The following is an 18,741-nucleotide window of genomic DNA, read 5'->3' on the forward strand; positions in this document are numbered from 1 at the left end:
TGTCACTCTCACTGGCAGGTCTACGTTTCCTAACTCATGGCACAGTCGGATACGAGTAGAAATCCAGTTAGAAAGTCTCTTTGTTGAAATGGCTTGACCTTTCACTCTATACCCATAAGGTATAAACAATCTGGGGGATACCCTAAATGGCTTAGTTCTGGCTTTGTAGAAAACGAGTACCTAAGAACTTCTAGGGCATGAGGTTTAGCCTTACCTTTGTTTGAATGTGGCTTGGGGAAAAACATAGATGGGAGTATAAAACATTGTTTAGATAGAAATCAGAGACTACCTTAGCAAAAACCTTTGGGGGAGGTCTCAAGGACACCTGGTTTCTACAAAAAACTGTACATGGGGGCCCTTGCACTAGTACTTGCATCTCTCCTAGCCTTATGGAGGATATTACTACTCCCAGGCAGACTGTTTTGATGAAATAGTGATTGTGTAGCTAATGGTGCAAAGGATGGGCCCATTAACTCTGTCAGTGCAATATTTAGATCCCAAGGAGTGGGACATTCTCTGACTGGGAGATATACCCTCATACGGTCTTTTAGAAACCAAGGTACCAGAGGGCATGAAAATGTGGAATACCTCTATATTGTTCTGGGGGAACATGCACTGACATATCCAGGTGATGACCACTTGGCTGATACAGAGACTTCAACCACCCTTGCATACAATGAAGATGAAGTCTGTCATGCTGCATTACATAGGTGGAGGAGGCCATTGTGTCCTAAAAGTCTGAGACAAGTCCTCACCAATATCTTGGGATGAACTTGTAGGTAATTGGACAGGTCTTGGAATCTCTCTTGTGGAAGATAAGTCATTTGAGATATTACCTCTAGCTCAGGGGCGGGCAAACTTTTTGGCCTGAGGGCCATATCGGGTTTCTGAAATTGTATGGAGAGCCGGTTAGGGGAGGCTGTGCCTCCCCAAACACCCAGGTGTGGCCCGGGCCCCACCACCTATATGACCCCCTCTGCTTCTTGTCCCCTGACGGGCCCCCCCAGGACCCCTACCCCATCCACCCCTCCCTGTTCCCTGACCACCCACAGATCCCCTGCCCCTGACTGCCCCCCACCGCCCCATCCAATCCCTCCTCTCATTCCTGACTGCCCTCCTGGGACTCCTGCCCCCATTCAACCCGTTCCCTGCCCTCTGACCGCCCCCGGGATCCCTGCCTCATCCAACCACCCCTTCTCCCTGACCGCTCCTGGAACCCCTGCCCCTGACTGCCCTCCGATGCCCCATCCAATCCCTCCTCTCATTCCTGATTGCCCCCCTGGGACCCATGCCCCCATTCAACCCCCGTTCCCCGCCCTCTGACCACCTGGACTCCTATCCACACCCCAGCCCCCTGACCACCACCTCAAACTCCCCTGCCCTCTATCCAACCCCCCCCCCTGCTCCCTGCCCCCTTACCACGCTGCCTGGAGCACAGGTGGCTGGTGGCGCTACAGCCGCATCGCCCAGAGCACCAGGACAGGCAGCCGCGCCACCCGGCTGGAGCCAGCCACACCCCCACACAGTACAGAGCACCACGTCAGGCCGCAGCTCTGCAGCTATGAGACCCGGCAAGAGCTCGCAGCCCCGCTGCCCAGAGCATTGCACCGGCGGTGCAGTGAGCTGAGGCTGTGGGGGAGGGGGAACAGCAGGGGAGGGGCCAGGGGCTAGCATCCTGGGCCAGGAGCTCAGGAGCCGAGCAGGAGGGTCCCGCGGGCTGGATATGGCCCACAGGCCATAGTTTGCCCACCTCTGCTCTAGCTGGAGAGACAACTGTACGGTAGATTGGATGGAGAGATTTTTTTAGGTTCAAGAACCAAAACTACCTCAGCCATGCTGGAGGCACACCATGATTATCCCTTGAATGGGAATTAGTATTGACTTTTCACCTCTCTAGGTCTAAGAGAGAACAGAGACCACAGAATGGGGTCATCTAGCTGTTGATGCAACATTTTTTTGTTAAAGAGGCTAAAGAGCGTAGCAGATGTTCTGTACAAGATAAACCTGCACTTCTTGTCCCCTGAGATAAGCTGCCACTACTGGTAGCCATTTTTGTGAATATCCTTGATTCTGTCAATAGATTAAAATGGTAGCAACCTATACTGGCAGTACAAATTGCCCACTTGAACTCTCATACCTTTTGTGGGCAGGACAAATTGCTATATGGAAATAAGCATCCTGGCGGTCATATGCTGTGTACCAGTCAAGTGGATTTAGGGTTAGAATTATCAAGCACCTTCCTGACCTTGAGCTTGTGAATAAAGGTGTTCAGCTGTCTCAGGTCCAGAATAAGGCACCAGCCCTCTTTCTCTTGAGACACTTCTTCCACGGCTTTGGGATTTAGAAATGACTGCACATCCTGATGTAGCCTGCTGTCGTGAGAGGGGGCCTGAAAAGGGATGGAGAAGATGTATGGGGATTGTGGCTGAGGGTGGTCTGGAATTGGATGGAATAACCCATTTTTATGATTTTCAGGGTACAGGGCTCCATAGTAATGATGATCCAGAACATATGAAAATGAAATAAAAAATTCTCAAAAGGAGGAGATATAACAGGGATATCCAGAAGAATATGTACACTGCTCCAGACCAAGCACTTAGATCTGCTGCCTTGATGAGGTGGATGCAGATGACTTCCTTTTGTGGAATTTTTGGCACTTTCTTGGAGTTTCAAATTATCTTTATTGGGTACCTCTCCTGTGGTTGAGGCCTAAAGTGCTTCCACTTTGATGCAGGAGTATAGATTCCTAAGGACCTTAGTGTGGTACGTGAGTCCTTCAGAAAAAGTAAAGCTTCATCGTTTTCACAGTGAAAGTTTCACATCCCATAAACGAAGATCCTCAGTTGTAATTTGTACTTCTTTAGGGATCCCTGATGACTACAGCCAAGAGGATCTCCTTCTGGCAGTTGAGGTAGCCATAAATCTGGAAGCTGTAATTGTAGATCAATAGCTACTTGGAGGGTTGTTCGCACCACCAGTTGACCTTTGACCACCAAAGACTTAAATTCCTCCCTAGTACCTTGGGGAAGGTTTGACACTTGGCAGACCAGGTGCCAGCTCATGCCAGAGCCCTAGGCCAATTCACTTGTATATTAGTATAGATCAAAGTGATGGTTAAATGTATGAGAGTGTACTTAGTATTTAAACTTCATGAAAACTAGTGGGATGTTACTTGCATTGTTTTCACTTATTTGTATCCCGTTATAATACAGTAGCAAACATTTACATTGTGTATACCCCTGTAACTAAATAACCTATCATACGAGCCATCAAGCAAGAAAGAAGCCTTGTGGAATGCAAATGAAGAACTTTTCTCTTAAAGTGCTAATTTCAAAGAAAGTGGTCATTGTGTGTGATGTCTGAAGGTCAAAGACTTAAAATGCATTCCTTACTCTCTGTAATCAAAGGAAAAGTTCACATGTAAAGTAACACTATCAGTTTGATTTCTGTGAGAAGCAGCTATAAGTATGGATTCAAGGAAGAATTCTGCATCTATGGACTATTTGGACTCTTACAGGGAAGGGTACCATATGCAAAGCAGAGATCCCCAGAGACAATATGGACTTCCTGAAAAGACTTTGGAAACATGGCTGTTTATTACATCACTGCCACCATTTGAAATTACAAACTCTGACTCACTTGTGCAAATATTTTCCCTGCTTTAACCTCTCAATAACTCTCCTTTCCTTTTCTTAGCTAATAAACGTTTAGTTAGTTTACTATAGAATTGGCTACTAAGTGACTGGTGTCACTGGAAGCAAGCCAAATGTGATGTGATTTTTGGTGTAAGTAACTATTTTATCACAAAGTCCACTTTGTCGGGTGGCAAGATAGATTGGAGAGTCTATGGGAACTGTCTGTGACTCCATGATAAGACTGGTATAGTGATCCAGGAGTTCGTATGTGTCACTGGCTTGGTGAAATCTAATTATAGAACACACTAGTTTGGGGTGTATGCCCTGTTTTCTGACAGACTTCCCTGATCTAGGGACTCATAACCATGAGCCATTCCAGACAGCATGACAGGAGCTTGTCTGCAAATTTAGATATGAAATCTCAATTCATATAATTGTGCTTCACCATCAGGGCTTGGTAATTGGCAATTCTCATTTGGAGCTGTGATGTAGAATTTTCTATCGTTTGATATTGCTTTTTGTTGAACGTCTTATAGTCATCTAAGTCAAGGCAGATGACATAGGTACCACAGTCTCCACAGGGGATGTGGATGAGATGAATGCTAGGATGGGATGGTCTTCTGTCTGCTACTCCACACCAGAGCCATGACCAGTCTGTTCGGCAGACTGTGGAACAGACTATGCTGGTTGTAGAGTCCCCTTGTGAGATGGATAAGGAGACCTAGCTCTGGACTGAGATGCAGACTCTAGCTTTCTAGCATGACTCATTCCCCATGGAACTTAATAAGGCCAAGGGTGTTGGGAAGCATAAGAGGCAGGTGGCCAAGGGGAATACTATAACACACCAGGGAATACTATAATTCTTTGAGATTCTATAGGCCAAGGCCTGGTCTACACTACGAGTTTAGGTCGAATTTAGCAGCGTTAAATCGAATTAAGCCTGGACACATTCACACGGCTAAGTCCCTTTTTTCGACTTAAAGGCCCCTTAAAACCGGTTTCTTTACTTCACCTCCGACGAGGGGATTAGTGATAAAATCGGCCTTAGCGGGTCGCAATTGGGGTAGTGTGAACAGAATTGGGCGTTATTGGCCGCCGGGAGCTATCCCACAGTGCTTCATTGTGACTGCTCTGGACAGCACTCTCAACTCAGATGCACTGACCAGGTAGACAGGAAAAGCCCCTCAAACTTTTGAATTTCATTTCCTGTTTGCCCAGCGTGGAGAGCACAGGTGACCACGCAGAGCTCATCAGCACAGGTAACCGTGATGGAGTCCCAGGATCGCAAAAGAGCTCCATCATGGACCAAATGGGAGGTACGGGATCTGCTCGCCATATGGGGAGATGAATCAGTGCTAGCTAAACTCCGTAGCAGTAAACGAAATGGCAAAATATTAGAAAAGGTCTCCAAGGCCATGAAGGACAGAGGCCATAACAGGGACGCACAGCAGTGCTGCGTGAAAATTAAGGAGCTAAGGCAAGCCTACCACAAAGCCAGAGAGGCAAATAGAAGGTCTGGGGCAGAGCAGCGAACATGCCACTTCTACGCGGAGCTGCATGCCATGCTAGGAGGTGCAGCCACCACTACCCCAACCGTGTGCTTTGACTCCTTCAATGGAGAAACACACAGGGAAGCGGGTTCGGGGTACGAGGAAGATGAGGATGAAGATAATGTAGATAGCTCACAGCAGCAAGGAAGCGGAGAAACCGGATTCCCCAACAGCCAGGATATGTTTATCACCCTAGACCTGGAACCAGTAACCCCCGAACTCACCCTAGGCGTGCTCCCAGACCCTGAGGGCACACAGGGGACCTCTGGTGAGTGTACCTTTGTAAATATTACACATGGTTTAAAAGCAAGTGTGTTTAATGATTAATGATTAATTTGCCCTAGCAACTGCGGCCAGTACAGCTACTGGAAAAGTCTGTTAACGTGTATGGGGATGGAGCGGAAATCCTCCAGGGACATCTCCAGAAAGCTCTCCGTCATGTACTCCCAAAGCCTTTGCAAAAGGTTTCTGGGGAGGGCTGCCTTATCCCATCCACCACGGTAGGACACTTTACTACGCCAGGCCAGTAGCACGTAGTCTGGAATCATTGCATAACAAAGAATGGCCGCGTATGGTCCCAGTGTTTGCTGGCATGCAGACAACATCCATTCCTTATCGCTCTTTGTTATCCTCAGGAGAGTGATATCATTCACGGTCACCTGGTTGAAATGGGTTAATTTTATTAAGGGGACATTCAGAGGTGCCCGTTCCTGCTCTGCTGAACAGAAATGTTCCCCACTGTTAGCCACGCGGTGGGGGGAAGGGGTGAAGTGATCATCCCGAGAATTGGGTGTTGGGGGGGAAGGGAGGTTAGTTGGGTTTGTGCTGCATGTTAACCCGGAAACCGCAGCCCCTCCTTTTACATTGCAAACCCATTTTAAATGGCCAACCCAACGGGTCCTTGGTATGGGAAATGAGGGTGCTACTGTTTGAAACCATTCCCACATGTTAAGGTTAAAAAAGCCAAAAGACTGTGGCTTACCATGGCTGCCTGCAAGCCGAAATCTGTTGCCTGGCACTGCGTGAGTGATCTCTCACACCAAACTGGCAGGCCCTCAATATAAGAGGAAAAAGGCGACCTTGTAACGAAAGCACATGTGATGTGTAATGTGAACAGCAAAATTTAACGTGAAAGAGTGTACCCATTGTTCTCTAAAATGTGTCTTTTTTAACCATCTCTCCCTTCTCCTCCACCAGCTGCAAATGTTTCTCCTTCACAGAGGCTAGTGAAGATTAGAAGGAGAAAACGGCGGACTCGGGATGATATGTTCTCGGAGCTCCAGATGTCCTCCCATGCTGACAGAGCACAGCAGAATGTGTGGAGGCAGTCAATGTCAGACTACAGAAAAGCACAATATGAACGAGAGGAGAGGTGGCGGGCTGAATCGTGGGATGAACAGAGCAAGTGGTGGGCTGAAGATGATAGGTGGCGTCAGCTTGCAGACAGAAGGCAAGAGTCAATGCTCCGGCTGCTGGAGCATCAAACTGATATGCTCCAGCGTATGGTTGAGCTGAGGAAAGGCAGCAGAAGCAGAGACCGCCACTACAGCCCCTGTGTAACCTCCTCCCCAAGTTCCATAGCCTCCTCACCCAGATGCCTAAGAACGCGGTGGGGGGGGGCCTCCGGCCACCCAGTCACTCCACCCCAGATGATTGCCCAAGCATCAGAAGGCTGGCCTTTAATAAGAGTTAAAGTTTTAAACTGCAGTGTGTCCTTTTCCTTCCTTCCTCCCCCACCCCTCCCGGGCTACCTTGGCAATTATCCCCCTAGTTGTGTGATGAATTAATAAAGAATGCATGAATGTGAATTAACAATGACTTTATTGCCTCTGCAAGCAGTGCTCGAGGGGGGGAGTGGAGGGGGGATGGTTGGTTTACAGGGAAGTAGAGTGAACCGGGGGGGGGGGGGGGCGCAGCGGAGGGTTCATCAAGGAGAAACAAACAGAAGTTTCACACTGTAGCCTGGCCAGTCACAAAACTCATTTTCAAAGCTTCTCTGATGGGCACCATGCCCTGCTGTGCTCTTCTACCGCCCTGGTGTCTGGCTGCGTGTAATCAGCAGCCAGGCGATTTGCCTCAACCTCCCACCCTGCCATAAATGTCTCCCCCTTACTCTCACAGATATTGTGGAGCGCACAGCAAGCAGCAATAACAATGGGGATATTCTTTTCACTGAGGTCTGAGCGAGTCAGTAAGCTGCGCCAGCACGCTTTTAAACGTCCAAATGCACATTCCACCACCATTCGGCACTTGCTCAGCCTGTAGTTGAACAGGTCCTGACTACTGTCCAGGCTGCCTGTGTACGGCTTCATGAGCCATGGTATTAAGGGGTAGGCTGGGTCCCCAAGGATCACGATAGGCATTTCAACATCCCCAACGGTTATTTTCTGGTCCGGGAAGAAAGTCCCTTCCTCCAGCTTTCGAAACAGACCAGAGTGCCTGAAGACGCGAGCATCATGTACCTTTCCCGGCCATCCCACGTTGATGTTGGTGAAACGTCCCTTGTGATCCACCAGGGCTTGCAGCAGCATTGAAAAGTACCCCTTGCAGTTTATGTACTTGGTGGCTTGGTGCTCCAGTGACAAGATAGGGATATGGGTTCCGTCTATCGCCCCACCACAGTTTGGGAATCCCATTGCAGCAAAGCTATGGCCTGCACGTTTCCCAGAGTCACTACCCTTGATATCAGCAGGACTTTGATTGCCCTGGCAACTTGGATCACAGCAGCCCCCACAGTAGATTTGCCCACTCCACATTGATTCCCGACTGACCGGTAGCTGTCTGGAGTTGCAAGCTTCCACGGGGCTATCGCCACTCGCTTCTCAACTGTGAGGGCTGCTCTCATCCTGGTATTCTGGCACTTCAGGGCAGGGGAAAGCAAGTCACAAAGTTCCATGAAAGTGCCCTTACACATGCGAAAGTTTCGCAGCCACTGGGAATCGTCCCCCCGCTGCAACACGATGCGGTCCCACCAGTCTGTGCTTGTTTCCCTGGCCCAGAATCGGCGTTCCACGGCATGAACCTGCCCCAGTAACACCATGATTTGTACATTGCTGGGGCCTCTGCCTTGTGAGAGGTCTATGTCCATGTCAATTTCCTCATCACTCTCGTCGCCGCGCTGCAATCGCCTCCTCGGCTGGTCCTGGTTTTGCTTTGGCATGTCCTGGCTCTGCATATACTCCAGGACAATGCGCGTGGTGTTCATAGTGCTCATAATTGCCGCGGCGATCTGAGCGGGCCCCATGATCCCAGTGCTATGGCGTCTGGTCTGAAAAAAGGCGCGAAACTGGTATCTGACGGACGGAGGGAGGGAGGGAGGGAGGGAGGGGTGAGTGACGACATGGAGTACAGGTACAGGGAATTAAAATCAACAATGGTGGCTGTGCATCAGGGAGAAACACAAACAACTGTCACACAGAATGGCCCCCCCCCCAAGATTGAACTCAAAACCCTGGGTTTAGCAGGCCGTTGATTTCACAGAGGGTGGGGGAAGCAAATGAATACAGAACAAATCTATTTTTTACATCTTAAGCTGGCAGACGACGGTGCAGCATGACTGATAGCCCTCGGCATCTTCTGGGTGCTTGGCAGAAAATACTGGGTGCTTGGCAGAAAATAGCATACTACGACTGATAGCCATCATCATCATTGGGAAGGCAGCACGACGACGACGGATACCAGTCGTAATATACCATCTTCTACCAAAAGGCAAGGGGCCGCTGCTGTGTAGCAATGCAGCCCCACGTCTGCCAGCCCCCAGATCGCCGATGAAGGCTACCAGTTATACTGCACCATCTACTGCCAAAAGGCAATTAGCTGCTGCTGTGTAGCAATGCAGTACCATGTCTGCCGGCACCCAGATGACATATGGTGACAGTGAGCTGAGCTGAGCTGAGCTGAGTGGGCTCCATGCTTGGCGTGGTATGTTGTCTGCACAGGTAACCCAGGTAAAAAGGCGTGAATCGATTGTCTGCCGTTGCTCTGATGGAGGGGGAGGGGCCTGACGACATGTACCCAGAACCCCCCGCGACACTGTTTTGCATCATTCAGGCATTGGGATCTCAACCCAGAATTCCAATGGGCGGCGGAGACTGCGGGAACTGTGGGATAGCTACCCATAGTGCAACGCTCCGGAAGTCGACACTAGCCTCGGTACTGTGGACGCGGTCCGCCGACTTAATGCACTTAGAGCATTTTATGTGGGGACACACACAATCGGCTGTATACAACCGATTTCTATAAAACTGGCTTCTATAAATTCAACCTAATTTCGTAGTGTAGACATACCCTTAGATAATTAAACTAAGTCTTTGACTCCATCTCAGGCATATACTGGTCTTAATGCCCAGACCTCAGAGAACAAGCGAGTGAAACCTCTCTACTGCCCTCAGAGCCTGAGGAGGAGAATGAATAATCATCCTGGAGAGGAGAAACTGTACCAGCTGATGTCCTGGGAGACACCTCAGACTGAACTCTGATCAATACTGCTTAAGTACTCAGTACTACAGGAGCCGGCTCCTCCTTTCCCAGGGGGTCTCAACCCCCGCTTAGCCTCAGGGCCTACCTCCACCCCACTTCTTCCTGCCCCTGCCCCACTTCTTCCTGCCCTAGCTCCACCCCCTTCCCCGAACGCACTCCATCCCCACTCCTCCCCCCAGTGCCTCCTGCACACTGCGGAACAGGTGATCACAGCGGGCAGGAGGCACAGGGAGGGATGGGGAGGAGTTGATTGCTGGGGCTGCTGGCAGGCAAGAGACGCTGGGGGGGAGCTGGCTGCCAGTGGGAGCTAAGCACCCACTCATTTTTTTCATGGGTGCTCCAAGGCTGGAGTTTGCACCTATGCTCAGTACCAGTGTAGGAGCAATGGTTGGTATCAGGGGAGGCACCCTCACTACTGCCAATAGCAGGGAATCTGGTATTGAAGAGACTAGTAAGAGTTCTGTACAATGCTTCAGTACTGAAGATGTTGGTGCCACGGACAGTTGAGAGGATGACATCAGTATTGGGGTGGGTAGCACCGGGGGCCTCAGTCCTGAAGTGATATAAGAACGGCCATCTAGCCCAGTATCCTGTCTTCTGACAGTGGCCAATTGCCAGGTGCCCCCGAGGAAATGAACAGAACAAGTAATCATCAACTGATCCATTCCCTGTTGCTCATTCCCAGCTTCTTGCAAACTGAGGCTAGGGACACCATCCCTGCCCATCCTGGCTAATAACCATTGAGGACCTATCCTCCATGAATTTATCTAGTTCTTTTTTGAGCCTGTTATAGTCTTGGCCTTCACAACATCCTCTGGAAAAGAGTTCCACGGGTTGACTGTGCGTTGTGTGAAGAAATACTTTCTTTTGTTTGTTTTAACCCTGCTGCCCATTAATTTCATTTGGTGACCCCTAGTTCTTGTGTTATGAAAATAATTAAATAACACTTCCTTATTTACTTTCTCCACATCAATCATAATTTTATAGACCTCAATCATATTCTGCTTTAGTCATCTCTTTTCTAAGCTGAAAAGTCCCAGTCTTATTAATCCCCCCTCATACGGAAGCCGTTCCATACCCCTAATCATTTTTGTTTCCTTTTTCTGAACCTTTTTCCAATTCCAATATATATTTTTTGAGATGGGGTGATCATATCAGCACGCAGTATTCAAGATGTGGGTGTACCATGGATTTATACAGAGACAATATGATATTTTCTGTCTTATTATCTATCCCTTTCTTAATTGCCAATGTTTTGTTTGCTTTTTTGACTGCCGCTGCACATTGAGTGGATGTTTTAAGAGAACTATCCACAATGACTCCAAGATTCTTTCTTGAGAGGTAACAGCTAATTTAGACCCCATCACTTTATATGTATAATTGGGATTAAGTTTTCCAATGTACATTACTCTGCATTTATCAACACTGAATTTCATTTGCCATTTTCTTGTCCAGTCACCCAGTTTTGAGAGATCCTTTTGTAGCTCTTTGCAGTCTGCCTGGGACTTCACTATCTTGAGTAGTTTTGTATCATCTGCAAATTTTGTTACCTCACTGTTTACCCCCCTTTACAGATCATTTATGAATATGTTGAATAGGACTGGTCCCAGTACAGGCCCCTGGGGGACACTTCCATTTACCTCTCTCCATTCTGAAAACTGATCATTTATTCCTACCTTTTGTTTCCTATCTTTTAACCAGTTACCACACCATGAGAGGATCTTCCCTCTTATCCCATGACAGCTTACTTTGCTTAAGAGCCTTTGGTGAGGGACCTTGTCAATGGCTTTCTGAAAATCTAACTATATCCACTGAATCCTCCTTGTCCAAATGCTCCCTCAAAGAATTCTAGTAGATTGGTAAGGCATGATTTCCCTTTACAAAAAGCATGTCGAGTCTTCCCCAACAAATTATGTTCATCTATGTATCTGACAATTTTGTTCTTTACTATAGTTTAAATCAGTTTGCCCAGTACTGAAGTCAGATTTAGCAGTCTGTAATTGCTGGGATCACCTCTGGAGCCCTTTTTAAAAATTGGCATCACATTAGCTATCCTCCAGTCATTTGGTACAGAAGCTGATTTAAATGATAGGTTATGGACTACAGTTAGTAGTTTTGCAATTTCACATTTGAGTTCCTTATCTGGTCCTGATGACTTATTACTGTTTAGTTTATCAGACCTTCTCTAAGGACACCTCAATCTGGGTAGTTCCTCAGATTTGTCACCTAAAAAGAATGGTTCAGGTTTGGGAATCTCCCTCACATCCTCAGCCATGAAGACCAATGAAAAGAATTCATTTAGTTTCTCTGCAATGACCTGATCGTCCTTGAGTGCTCCTTTAGCATCTCAATCGTCCAATGGCCCCACTGGTTGTTTAACAGGCTTCCTGCTTCTGATGTACTTAAAAAAAATCCTATTACTTTTTGAGTCTTTGGCTAGCTGTTCTTTACATTCTTTTTTGGTCTTTCTAATTATATTTTTACACTTCATTTGCCAGAGCTTATGCTCCTTTCTATTTTCCTCACTAGGATTTAACTTCCACTTTTTAAAGAATGCGTTTTTGCCATTCACTGCTTCATTTACTTTGTTGTTTAGCCACGGTGGCACTTTTTTGTTTCTCTTACTATGTTTTTTTAATTTGGGGTATACATTTAAGTTGAGCCTCTATTATGGTGTCTTTCAAAAGTTTCCATGCAGCTTGCAGGTGTTTCACTTTTGGTGCTGTACCCTTTAATTTCTGTTTAACTAACCTCCTCATTTTTGTGTATAGTAACTCACTTAAAGTCATCCCAGTTAACATTGTTTCGATGTTATGTTGCTGATCAATTAGGGAACATGCTCATTTAAAGTTGTGCAATGCTCCCTTCTAACGTAGTTTGGCAGCCACCTGCTTTGTCTACTGCTTGCAGAAAGAGCAGCCCGTTGCAGCCAGCTGGTGGGGGCTTGGAACCAGGGTGGACCGGCAGCCCCCCTAGCAGCTCCCTCTATCGGCTCCCCGCTCCCCTAAGTTCCCTGTGCAGCAGCTGCCTGCAGTTCAGCTGTGTCCCTCCCCCCACTTCCATGTGCTGCTACTGCCCTCTGCCTTGGAGCTGCTCCATGAGACTCCTGCTTGCTGTGCGGAGGGAAGGGAAGGAAGAGGGGGGCTAATGTCAGGGTGTCCCCCTCCACCCTGCTCCTGCACCCACTTACCCCATCTTCCATAGAGCAGGGGGGGACAGACCAGGACTCAGGACAGAGGGAGCTTGCAGCAGCTGCGTCTCAGCAAGCTGATCTAATTAACAAGGCAGTGTACTTAAGGGAAATGCACATATCTCCCTCCATTCCTGCTGCCTTGTGTAGAGAGAGAGAGAGTTAACCCTTGAGGGCTCAGCCAATTGCTAGTTCATCATTTAGCAGTAAGGGAAATATCCCACCCACTGACTCCTCCACCTCAACCACGCCTCACAATCACCATCACTGTGTACCAGTATTTAAATTGTTTGTTTAAAACTCATACTGTGTGTGTGTGTGTATATATATAATATAGTCTTTTGTCTGGTGAAAAAAATTTCCCTGGAACCTAACCCCCTCATTTACATTTCTTATGGGGAAATTGGATTCGCTTAACATCGTTTCGCTTAAAGTCGCATTTTTCAGGAACAGAACTACAATGTTAAGTAAGGAGTTACTGTAGTTCCCTTTTCTGAAATTAAATGTTATAGTGTTGGGCTGCTGTGGTGTTACCCCACCACAGGGACTTTACATTTAATTATATTGTGGTCACGATTACCAAGTGGTCCAGCTATATTCACCTCTTGGACCACATCCTGTGTTCCACTTAGGACTAAATCAAGAATTGCCTCTCCTCTGGTGGGTTCCAGGACTAGCTGCTCCAAGAAGCAGTCATTTAAGGTGTCAAGAAACTATCTCTGCATCCCGTCCTGAGGTGACATGTACCCAGTCAATATGGGGATAGTTGAAATCCCCCATTATTATTGAGCTTTTTATTTTAATAGCCTCTCTAATCTCCCTGAGCATTTCACAGTCACTATCACCAATCTGGTCAGGTGGTCAGTAATATATCCCTACTGCTATATTCTTCTTATTAGAGCATGGAATTACTATCCATAAAGGTTCTATGATACAGTTTGGTTCATTTAAGACTTTTACTTCATTTCATTCTACACTTTCTTTCACACCTAGTGCCACTCCCCCACCAGCAGGACCTGTTCTGTCCTCCCGATATATTTTGTACCCTGGTATTACTGTGTCCCATTGATTATCCTCATTCCACCATGTTTCTGTGATACCTATTATATCAATATCCTCATTTAATACAAGGCACTCTACTTCATCCATCTTATTATTTAGGCTTCTAGCAGTGGTATATAAGCACTTTAAAAATTTGCCACTTTTTATCTGTCTGCCATTACATGGTGTAATTGAATGGGACTTTTTTTCATTTGACTGTTTCTCATCAGATCCTACCTGTATTTTATCATCACAGGTGCCTGACTGGGTGCCAGAGGTACCCTTTTGTGCCTTGTGCTCCTCTTTCAGCTGAGCCATGAGAGGATTTGTGGCTCCCAAGGAAGGACCTGATGATGGAGACTAGATCTCTTCCCTCTGTGGACTCTGCTTTTTCCTCCCCTTTGTCCCCTGAGATTTAAACAGGCAAGGAGGATTTTTAGGAACAGCTGTTTCAACTCAGTAAGTAGAAGAGCCGGCAGGAGTCCTTTTAGATAATGAGCACTCAAAGGTTTCTGCCCAAGGCATCCCAGGGCCTGAAGGAGGACTCACTGACCTCTCTAGCAGGAACTTTTTCAGATGAGATGCCATAGTTCCTTCGATGCACTTAGAAACTGATTTACAGATGGCACATCACTATGTAATGTGCTGCATACCCAGATACAACAAGCATCTGGCGTGCCCATTACTGAGTGACATTACTGCCAGAATGAAGGGCAACTGTTAAAGCCTGGAAATTTGTGTTCAGTCATTATGATTGATCCCTGATTCCCTGTACTGGGGCAAACACTGAGGCAAAACCAAAATTCCTTATTATTGAAGAAAAAAGAAAAGGCTAAACCAGGGGTCGGCAACCTTTGAGAAGTGGTGTGCCAAGTCTTCATTAATTTAAGGTTTTGCATGCCAGTAAAAGGTTTTGCGTGCCAGACCAGCAGTGCGGGCGGCAGACAGAACCCCAGACCAGCTGTGGGCTGAGCTGCTCAGCCCGCTGCCGGTCTGGGGTTCCGTCCACTGGACCCTGCTAGCTGGGCTCCCGGCCGCCGGCCCCATTCAGCCCGCTGCCAGCCGGGTTCCCTCCATCCAGGCCGGCAATGGGCTGAGCGGGGCCGGTGTCTGGAACCCCAGCTGGCATGGGGCTGGTGGCTGGGAGCCCAGACCGGCAGCAGGCTGAGCGGCTCATCCTGCTGCCGGTCTGGGGTTCCGTCCGCTGGCCCCTGACAGCCAGGGTCCCGTCCACCGGCTCCGCTCAGCTCACTGCTGGCCCGGGTTCCGTCCATCCAGGCTGGTAGCGGGCTAAGCGGAGCCGGCGGCCAGGACCCCGTCTGGCAGCAGCGTGCCACTAAAAATCAGTCTGCATGTTGCCTTTGGCATGCGTGCTGCAGGTTGCCAACCCCTGGGCTAACCTAACAATAATCACTAACGGACTGCTATCTATTTACAAAACAATGGGTAAGCTACACAGTAAGCAAAGAGGGTACTGCCACAGTGAGACAGAACTGAGGGGCAGTTGGGGTCACCCTGCCCCTTACATCCTCAGTTGGAGGTACGAGGATACACAGGGTGTATCTACATTGCAGCTGGAAAGGTGTCTCCCAGCCTGGATAGACCAACACATGCTAGTTCTGCTCAAGCTAGCATGCTAACCATAGCAATGTGGATGCTGTGGGGTGGGTGACAGCATGGGCTAGCCACCCAACTACAGACACAGGGCGTTGGGTGGGCTTGTACTCACAGAGTTAACCAATACTGCTGCTCGTACTGCAACATCCACACTGTTTTTAGTGCACTAGTTCGGCCAGAGCTAGCACATCTGTCTACCTGCCTGGAAGACACACTCCCAGGTGCAGTGCAGCTCTATGCTCAGAGTGCAGGCACAGCTCCCAGTGGACACATCTGACCAAAAGAATCTGAACTCAAGTGCACTGGGTGCATGCTCTGCAACAACAGAATATACATTGACAAGCACTCAAAGAAGAACGTATTGTTTCTTTATTGCTGTTTAATATTACTACTGCAACACACAGGGTCTATTCTCCAGTCAGTGAGTGTATGTAATGCCTATTACTACTAAGGACATTTAGGGCCTTGATTTTCAGATACCTTATTTGCAGATACCTGATTTGCACCTGCATGTAATGGCAGAAGCAAATGCACCTGATCTGTACACCCAAGTACTCATTTGCATAAGCAGATGAGTGCATGCCTAGATTTTGTGAATCTCTCTCCCTACATTCAAATGCTGAAACCACTCTTAATGTACTAGTCAAGAGACAGATAAAAATCATTTGCTTAAAGGAGATGTTCGTCTAAAACAAAATCACCCTCAATATGTTTGTGGCTAGTTTAGGTCAGTCTCTTAAGACAAAAGGTGGCTGGCTAGCAGAAACCTCCTGTATAGGTTTTACAGTATATCAAGAAGGCTTTGCTTATTCTAGTACAGAAGAAACATGTATTCATGGAAATGAAAATTATCATTTTTTCCTTAGCCCTATATTGATGGATTCATTCTTAGGGATTTTCCCCATTTCCACTGAAAACATTGATTTTGGAAGTCTGCTAGAAAACTGAAGCAGCTATTACTTTATAGATACATATCATATTTATCTATTTCATATATTTTAGCAGGAAAGAAATGGAGATCAATTGTTCTTACTTTAACATACCTAAAGAATTAACGATTTAAGATTAAAGGGTAAATCCTACTTATACCTACTGTTGAGCACTTTGACCAGTCCAAAAAATAATCGGTCAATTGACCAGTAAAATATTGTCAGATAATGTCAAAATGGTCAAATATTTTAAAGCATTACTTTATTAGAACAGTAACCACAGCAAAAGCAAAAATGAAAGACTTTATGGTCTCCAATAGACTTAGCCTTAGATAGATATATATTCCTAAAACAAATTTACTTAACTGAGATATTTTAACTCAGAAAAATGTGAAACAATGAAATGAAGTTCTAAAAGATGAAAGAATAATTATCTTTTCTAGCAATGTCAGGTTAGCATTTAAACGTGAACATTATTCAAGACACACACATAACACCATCTACAGCCTCAGAAACAACTCTGACATCATAATCAAAAAGGCTGACAAAGGAGGTGCTGTCGTCATCATGAATAAATTGGAATATGACCAAGAGGCTGCTAGACAGCTCTCTAACACCACATTCTACAGGCCATTATCCTCTGATCCCACTGAGGATTACCTAAAGAAACTACACCATCTGCTAAAAAAAACTCCCTGACAAAGCACAGGAACAGATCTGTACAGACACATGCCTAGAACCGCGACCAGGGGTATTCTATTTGCTACCAAAGATCCATAAACCTGGAAATCCTGGACGCCCCATCATCTCAGGCATTGGCACCCTAACATCAGGATTTTCTGGCTATGTGGACTCTCTCCTCAGGCCCTACGCTACCAGCACTCCCAGCTATCATGAGGAAACTACAATCCATCGGTGATCTTCCAGAAAACACCATCCTGGCCACTATGGATGTAGAAGCCCTCTACACCAATATTCCACACAAAGATGGACTACAAGCTATCAGGAACAGTATCCCCGATAATGTCACAGCTAACCTGGTGGCTGAACTTTGTGAGTTTGTCCTCGCCCACAACTATTTCATATTTGGGGACAATATATACGTTCAAGTCAGCGGCACTGCTATGGGTACCCGCATGCTCCCACAGTATGCCAACATTTTTATGGCTGACTTAGAACAACGCTTCCTTAGCTCTCGTCCCCTAATGCCCCAACTCTACTTGCGCTACATCGATGACATCTTCATCATCTGGACCCATGGAAAAGAAGCCCTTGAGGAATTCCACCAGGATTTCAACAATTTCCATCCCATCATCAACCTCAGCCTAGATCAATCCACACAAGCGGTCCATTTCCTGGACACTATTGTGCTAATAAGCAATGGTCACATAAATACCATCCTATACCGGAAACCTACTGACCGCTATACTTACCTACGTGCCTCCAGCTTCCATCCAGGACACACCACACAATCCATTGTCTACAGCCAAGCTCTAAGATACAACGCATTTGCTCCAATCCCTCAGCTAGAGACAAGCAGCTACAAGATCTCTATCAAGCATTCTTAAAACTACAATACCCACCTGCTGAAGTGAAAAAACACTTGACAGAGCCAGACGAGTACCCAGAAGTCACCTCCTACAAGACAGGCCCAACAAAGAAAATAACAGAACACCACTAGCTGTGACCTTCAGCCCCCAACTGAAACCTCTCCAGCGCATCATCAAAGATCTACAACCTATCCTGAAAGATGATCCCTCACTCTCACAGATATTGGGAGACAGACCTATCCTCGCTTACAGACAACCCCCCAACCTGAACCACCAGCAACCACACATCACTGAACAAAAACACTAACCCAGGAACCTATCCTTGCAACAAATCCCAATGCCAACTCTGTCCACATATCTATTCAAGTGACACCATCATTGGACCTAATCACATCAGCCATGCCATCAGGGGCTTGTTCACCTGCATATCTACCAATGTGATATATGCCATCATGTGCCAGCAATGCCCCTCTGCCATGTACATTGGCCAAACCGGACAGTCTCTACGCAAAAGAATTAATGGACACAAATCTAACATCAGGAATCATAACACTCAAAAACCAGTGGGAGAACACTTTAACCTGTCTGGTCATTCAATGACAGACCTGCGGGTGGCAATTTTGCAACAGAAAAGCTTCAAAAACAGACTCCAACGAGAAACTGCTGAGCTGGAATTGATATGCAAACTAGATACAATCAACTTAGGCTTGAATAGGGACTGGGAATGGCTGAGCCATTACAAACATTGAA

At 47.0% G+C, this 18,741-nt stretch overlaps 1 protein-coding gene across 2 annotated transcripts in view; it reads right to left on the bottom strand.

The window, feature by feature from the left end:
- EPAS1 (endothelial PAS domain protein 1) overlaps positions 1 to 18,741 on the bottom strand; it is a 157,875-nt gene that overhangs the window by 47,661 nt on the left and 91,473 nt on the right. The window lies entirely within an intron of this gene.

Source organism: Malaclemys terrapin, chromosome 3, assembly GCF_027887155.1.
Source record: "Malaclemys terrapin pileata isolate rMalTer1 chromosome 3, rMalTer1.hap1, whole genome shotgun sequence".
Lineage (NCBI taxonomy): Eukaryota > Metazoa > Chordata > Testudines > Emydidae > Malaclemys > Malaclemys terrapin.